We start from the raw sequence: 8,099 nt of genomic DNA, 5'->3' as shown, positions 1-8,099 counted from the left end.
AGATGTAAAAGTTTGAAAGAAAAGAGTTAAGAATCACTTATCTATGATTTGGGAAAGATTTGGTCTTTGGAAAATCGCCTCTTAAGGTTTAGGGTTTTGAAAATATGAAGAATGAATGAAAAATCTTATCTAAGCCCCTTTGACTCATCCGCAGGTGTCGCGATTGCGACCTAAGCTTCGTAAATGCGAAGGAACAATTGCAATTGCGATGCCCTTCACAATCCCGCTACCTTTGCAAATGCGAGAAAAGTGTTGCATTTGCGACCACTGAACCTCGCAAATGCAAGTACATGTTCGCATTTGCGAACCTGCCCTTCCTAGACTCCCTTCGCAATTGCGAAGGTCACCTCGCAAATGCGAGAACTGCTGGCCAGGCTTCTGATCGCAATTGCGATGAAACACCCGCAATTGCGGACCCTTTTATGTTCGCATTTGCGATGCCTGATCTCGCAATTGCGAGATCAGAGGCCTACAACAGGTTCAGTTATATCAGAAAAATTTTCTACGTTCAAAACATCCTGTGGCCTATCCGAAACTCACCCAAACTCTCGGGACTCCAAACCAAACATGCACACAAGTCTAAAAATATCATACGAACTTGCTCGCGCGATCAAATCGCCAAAATAACACCTAGAACTACGAATTTAACACCAAATCAAATAAAATTCTCAAGAACACTTTAAAATTCATATCTTCTCAACTGGACGTCCGAATCACGTCAAATCAACTCCGTTTCTCACCAAATTTCAAAGACAAGTCTTAAATATCATAATGAACCTGTACCAGGCTCCTGAACCAAAATACGAACCCGATACTAACAACCCCAAATATCAATCAATTCTTAAAAACAAATAATTTTCAAACTTTTAATTTTCATCAAAAATTCATAACTCAAGCTAGGGACCTCCGAATTCAATTCCGGGCATACGCCCAAGTCCCATAATTCGATACGGACCTTCTAGGACTGTCAAAATATGGATCAAGGCCCGTTTACCAAATATGTTGACCGAAATCAACTAAAATCAACTTTTAAGGCATAAATTCTTATTTTCATCAATTTTTAACATAAAAGTTTTTTGGAAACCTGCCCGGACTGTGCACGCAAATCGAGGAGGATAAAAATAAGATTTTAAGGCTTAAGAGCGCAGATTCGAATTCTAAAACATAATATGACCTTTTGGGTCATCACAACAATTTACCAATTATATACAAAAATAATGTCTTGGAATCTAATCTACCCTATTTTCTCTTCCTCTTCTTTCTCATCTTACCTAGATGCTTAACATGCATATCTTAAGGTTTTCTAAAATTCAGTGTTCATGACCTTTTAAAACAATCCTGGTAGCTTTTCCGTTGCCAATTAGCCCCCTTTGTGTCCGTTTTTATTTCTTCACACTCACCTTTTTAGCCAATTTGTGAGCAGAAAAAAGATTGTGGTCGGAAATTGTCTAATTTGGCTTTTATCCAATCTGTTTGCTTGTTAACGAAAGTTCTTTTTTAACAATTTCTAGAGTTAGAATGTAATTGATATTGTAAAACTTCATTGACAACCCTTAAAAAGTTTTGAAGCTTTGAATTCGAAAATCGAAGTTTTTTTTATTTGTTTGGAATGGGTATTATTGTAAATGATTAGGAGTATCCTTTGGAATTTATATCACAATTTTGAGAGAATTTGGTGAAGATTCGAGGTGATTTTGGTTGGAATTTTATATTGAAACTCGAAAAAGAAGACATAAACAAATTGTATATATTTTGTATGTGAGATGTAGAAATGACATACAAAATATATACAACTAATATAATTGTATGTAAATTACATAATTTTTGATCGGATTCTATACAAATTATTTGTATTTAAGTTGAAGATAAATTGTATATATTTTGTAGATTTTGATCGGATTTGTATATATTTTGTAAAAAAAATTTAGTTACTTTTCCTAAATAGGAAAATTTAGACAAAATCGGGTAAATAAGTTTAAATTCTCGTATATATACGAAAATGATCCAAAAAATGTACGGTTAGTAAGTATTAATTACATGATTAAACACTAAAGAGAAAAATAAAATTAAGTTATGCATTTTCACTATTACTCAACGCAAAACTAAAAATATATACCAAACACTATTGTCATTGCTAGAGTTGAATTGAATATATTTTTGTGAGCCTTAACATTGATTTGATTTTGGTTTCAACTTTATTTGAGTTACTAATATCTATGGACTTTAAAACTTATTTGACCATTCACAAAATTCTAAATCGAAGCTTAAAATAATATTTTTAAAGATAAAAACTTTAAACATATTTAAAGTTTATTTGGAAAGCCACTTAGAAATTGAATTTAAGAGTAATTACATAATTTGACATGTTTGTCTAGCCAAATAATTACTTGGTCAACAAGGAATTGAGTGTAACTGAGAGGGTGCAATTACACTCTCAAATTCTCAAAGGAAGGTAAGAATTGAATGTAATTATACTGTGTAATCTATATATATATATATATATATATATATATATATATATATATATATATATATAACACAGGGACAAAGAGTGATAACTTGGCACCTCTCTTTGGCCAATAAACACATTTCTCTTTTTTCTTCTTTTTTTGGATTTTTCCTCATTCTTCTCTTCCCTTCAATTATTACTTATTACTTATATATATTAAAGAGACCAAAAAATTGATTTAAAACAATAACCGTTTGCCATTCAAAAGTCACGACCGTTTCCAAAGAATCATCAATATATTAAAAGTCCAAGAGTCTCCCTAGGTAAAAAGGCACAAAACTATGATTGCATTGTACAACAACTCTTCGATGAAATATATTTTACAAAAACTCCTCTAGCAAAAGTGAGGCAATATTCACGAAGCTATTGAGCAATTGTTTTGCCGAAGAGCATGAAAATCCTGATCATGAGTCTTAATTAATGCTGCTTGCAAGTCTGCTAAGGATATTACAGATGTAGAACCGTTCCTTATACATCCTATACGAACGGCCTATCTTGCAATTTTTCAATATTTTACAATGAAATTATGAATTATCCCAGTTGTGCTTGTAATCGCCAAAAAGGTCAGAGAAAATTTCATTATTCTTTTTTTTTGTCTGAACCTTTACAAGCAATTTAAAAATTTTCTTCTTTATAGATCTCTAATTATGGTTGTATAAATTATGTAAATGTCCATTAACAAGGTAGATAGCACATGGACAATAGAACTTATTCGCAATAATCTCATTTGATTCTTAACCAGGACATGCAGTACGAGGGAACAGAAGAGATAAAGTAGCAAGAAAACGAGATAATAAGTAGCGGCAAAATTGGTTTAATAAGCAGTTTGTAAAACTTGTGAAAATCATTTACTTCATCATTTGATCGCCATGGTAATCTTTTTTCATTGCTTTTATAATTAATTTCTTTACCAATTCTAAATTCCCTAATAATTTTAAGCTTTCATTCATTATAAAGATCCACTGCTGTGCAAAATTACTCCGGCCACCAAATCAATTCTGCTGGTGCCAAACAAAAGATCATGGGTGATAACCTATTGATTGCTGTATAAAATTCTTTGGATGGCAGTATCAAGTCTTTCGGAGGCATAACCAGTGAGAATGAGTTCTTCGATTAACAATACCCATAAAACCTTAGGAGCATTGCATCATCTTTCTTCTTTTTTGGATTGGCAGGGTCTGAGTTATTTGAACAGTTTCTTGGTATTATTAGTTGTTCATAATAAGTCTTCATATTTGTTGGTTCAGGATCTTGCTTTTATGACCTCAATGCAGTACTACATATTGTGAATTTAGGATATTTTCTTTCATGTAAGAAAGTGTTAGTATGTTCTATCATTTATATACATGATGTTTTCAAGAATACAATAAGTTTTATAGTCCGGAAAAATGATACTACTGAAATTATGAAATACTTCTCTCAGTCATTATTTCAAGTTCAATTTGTGGTTATGAATTGCAGATAATTTATGTTATTTCATCTATATTATCAAAGAAATACACATATTTTCATCTGTTGCTTTAATGAAGATCCTTTACTTATAATTTGTAACTATTTGCTCCCTGCAGTCACTCCTGATTTGGTCGTTTGAGATAGTAATTTAAAATGTCAGTCGGCGAAAAAGCAAATGTGAATACATGTCTGATGTCCACTCTTTTTCAACTTTTTCTAAAAGATGAAATTGCTATTATTGTAAAATAAATTCCCTGTAAATTCAGAAATTCTTTGATTCTATGGGCATAAATAAGATTAGCTTCACAAGCAACTGAGCAAGCCCATGTACCTTAGCTGTTCTTTTCTTTCATGGTATCACAGAGGCATTGTTGTGATGAATTCAACCGTTGATGATATACAACAACAACAATCAAGTATAATCCCACAAGTGGAGTATGAGGAAAGTGGTGTGTATGCAGATCTTACCCCATCCTAGAGAGCAGAGAGACTGTTTCTGATATACCATTGGCTTAATAGTTGATGATATAAATACTATTATTCACGAGCGAAATAAAAAATAAAAAACTTATATATCATGTTGAATACGCTTTATAACTTCCAATATTTTGTTGTGAATCAATCAATTGCGACCCTTTCAGATTACTAGAAATAGAGTTTTCAAGAAAATAATTATTATACATGGTAACGGGAGACACTAGAATTTTGTATTCATAATTTCTTTGCATGTGTATGTATTTAATCTAATTAAAAAATAGAAAGTGAATAGTTTCATGACGAAACATTGTTGGAGATGCTATGCCGAAGTATAGTCAAGTAAAGACAATAACTTATGTTCTATAATCTGAATATATATATATATATATATATATATATATATATATATATATATATATATATATATATATATATATATATATATTTTTTGGAATGATCCTCATGGAATATATGCTATTTTAAGCTCTTTTTATTGATTCCCTTTAATATTAAAATTAAAGGAGGAGAGATGAAAGGGAAAAAGAAAAACAAAACAAAAAAAGAACAAGAAAGTCAAAAACAAAAAAAAGTGTAAAAACAAAAACCAACACAAATTTTGACATCGAGATGACAAATTTTATTGTACAATTTCTACAACTCTTTTCTTTGTTTTTATGTGTCTTCAAGGAAACGTGCTCACTGCCAGTCCTTCTATGTAGATGGAGTAGCCGTCAGTTCCTCCCTCTTGGTTACTGAAATTTCTATATTTTTTTCACTAAAATAAAGATCATGATCTTAAAGATTATAATATGATAGGTACTAAAGAGGATGGTAAACATATAGTAATTGCAAAAATAATGAGTAACGTATATTTAGGAGTTATAACAGAAACAATATTAAGTGTAATAATTATAACATATTTAATAGTAAAAAGTTCATTGAAAGGGGAAAAAATTTTGGACGAAAAAATAACAAAGAATGAGAAATATAACAGCGCGATGCGAGGATATACTCACTAGTTACAAGATAATGTAAGTTTTCTAACCTTTTTATCTTTTTCCAATATATTAAGTACTATTCTTTTTACAATATTTTTCAATTTCTCTTATTTTCATTTTTTTTACGGCCCAACATGTTACTTATAATGTGCGTCCATATAATTTTGCAACTTCTCATATTTTGCTTATTTATTTTCTATTTTCTTTGTTTTTAGTTGTTAAACACGTTGATTTGATTTTGGTTTGGGCTTTATTTGAGTTACTTAACATCTATGGACTTTAAAACTTATTTCACCATTCACAAAATTCTAAATAGAAACTTAAAATAATATTTTAAAATATAAAAACTTTAAACATATTTAGAGCTAGTTTGTTTGGAAAGCCACTTAGGAATTGGATTTGAGTGTAATTACACAATTTGATATGTTTGTCTAGACAAATAATTACTTGGTCAACAAAGAATTGAGTGTAACTGAGAGGGTTCAATTACACTCTCCAATTCTCAAGGGGAGATGAGAATTGGTAGTAGTTATAGTGTGTAATTACAAGATAATGTAAGTTTTCTAACCTTTTTATCTTTTTTCAAATATATTAAGTACTACTCCCTCCACTTCCAACCAAGAGGTTGTGAGTTCGACTCACCCCAAGAGCAAGGTGGGAGTTCTTGGAGGGAAGGATGCCGAGGGTCTATTGGAAACAGACTCTCTACCCCAGGGTAGGGGTAAGGTCTGCGTACACACTACCCTCCCCAGACCCTACTAGTGGGATTATACTGGGTTGTTGTTGTTGTTGTTGTTGTTGTTGTTGTTGTTGTTGTAAGTCCTACTCCCTCCGTTTCAATTTATGTGAACTCATTTGACAGGGTACGAAATTTAAGAAAAGAGAGAAGACTTTTGAACTTGTGGTGTAAAATGAAGCACATATATTTTGTGTGGCTATAAATTATTGCATAAAGGTAATTGTTTCCAAATAAGGAAAGAGGTCATTCTTTTTGGCACGGACTAAAAAGGAAATATGCTCACATAAATTGAAACGGAGGGAGTATTATTTTTACAATATTTTTCAATTTCTCTTATTTTCATTTTTTTACCGCCCAACATGTTACTTATAATGTGCTTCCATATAATTTTGCAACTTCTCATATTTTGCTTATTTCTTTTCTATTTTCTTTGTTTTTAGTTGTTAAACACAATTTCATATTTACTAGCTTTGTTTTCTATTCATTAGTATAAAATAACTATTAAGAAAAAATACAGTTTAAACTCATTTGTATCTTATTGTTATTTAAAAGGTGCAACAAATCATAAATTTCATATTTTACTCATATGAATAGGTAAAAAAAAATCAAATTCATAATTAAAACTTTTAGTAATTACTTGAAGCTAAGATATTATTTATTTGAAATATAGTCAAGATATTGATATATATTTTTGATTGCAGTTATCAATTTATAATTATTTATTACTTTTACTTTTTTTCAAAATATAGTTTAAAATAACTGATTATAAAAAATATCTAGATTTTCTAATATATACATGTATTTATCAAATATTAATGAGTTAATTAAACATTAAATTTTTATTGCAATTTTAATTTATTTAAGTAATAATATTATTTATTTTGAAGATAATCACTACTTTAAGATATTATTTATGAATTTATAATTATTTAATATATTCGACAGGTTAATATAATTTTCTTGTTTAACTATATAGTTACACTTGTCCAACCAAACATGACAGTGAGAATTACACTATAATTATATTTTGAAAAATAAACAGGTTATTGTAATTACTATACTATGTAATTACCAGGATGTGTAAGTACTATCCTTGTAATTACACATGACTTTTCAAATCGACACTTAAGAAATATTTATAAACTGCATTACAATAAATATTTTTGTGTATAGAATATTTTTAAAATTATATACATGTATGTTGGGTTCCTTTGGTTTGGTTTTGATTTACCTTTAAAAAAAATTAAAACCAAACCAAACCAAACCAATTGTGATCGAAATACTAGAACAAATCAAACCGGACCACTGATCTGATTTTTTTCCCGAGTTTGACTTGAATTATAAGTAAGGTACGATTTGTCGGTTTTTCTTTTACAACCCTAGCATTAACTATAGCCTTCCCAACTTTATACAGGAAATGATTGCAGAAACAACATGAGTTTCCTAGTTTTCTAACTTGTAATAATTAGAGGACCAAGTATGAGCCGAAGTGATAGAGGTGTGCGAATTCGGGTGTAACCGATAACCTGAACCACAAAAAGTGTTTGTGATTTATAAATATTGGGTTATCAGTTTAACAGTTTGAAAACAGTCTGGTGTTATATGACTGACAAGAATTTTTCACTTATCTATACTAATTTTGAAACTTATTTACACTGACTATTGAGATTTTAACTTAATTACAAGTCCATATACAAATTACCAATTTTATACAAAATAATGTATTATACTCTAATCTTAAATACTTTCTCTCCCTATTCCATCCCAAAACTAAAATTATAAATTAACAGAAGAATGTTTGGCCTCTTTCTCCTCAACTTCAGCCATACCTTTATGAGAACAAAGAGATTTGGCATCAAACAATTCTATTATGTTTTCTCTTTCTTTTTATTTTCTATTTTTGTTTCTATGTTTGTGATGACCC

This window comes from Nicotiana tabacum, chromosome 15, assembly GCF_000715075.1.
Source record: "Nicotiana tabacum cultivar K326 chromosome 15, ASM71507v2, whole genome shotgun sequence".
NCBI lineage: Eukaryota > Viridiplantae > Streptophyta > Magnoliopsida > Solanales > Solanaceae > Nicotiana > Nicotiana tabacum.
This window is presented reverse-complemented; position numbering follows the sequence as displayed.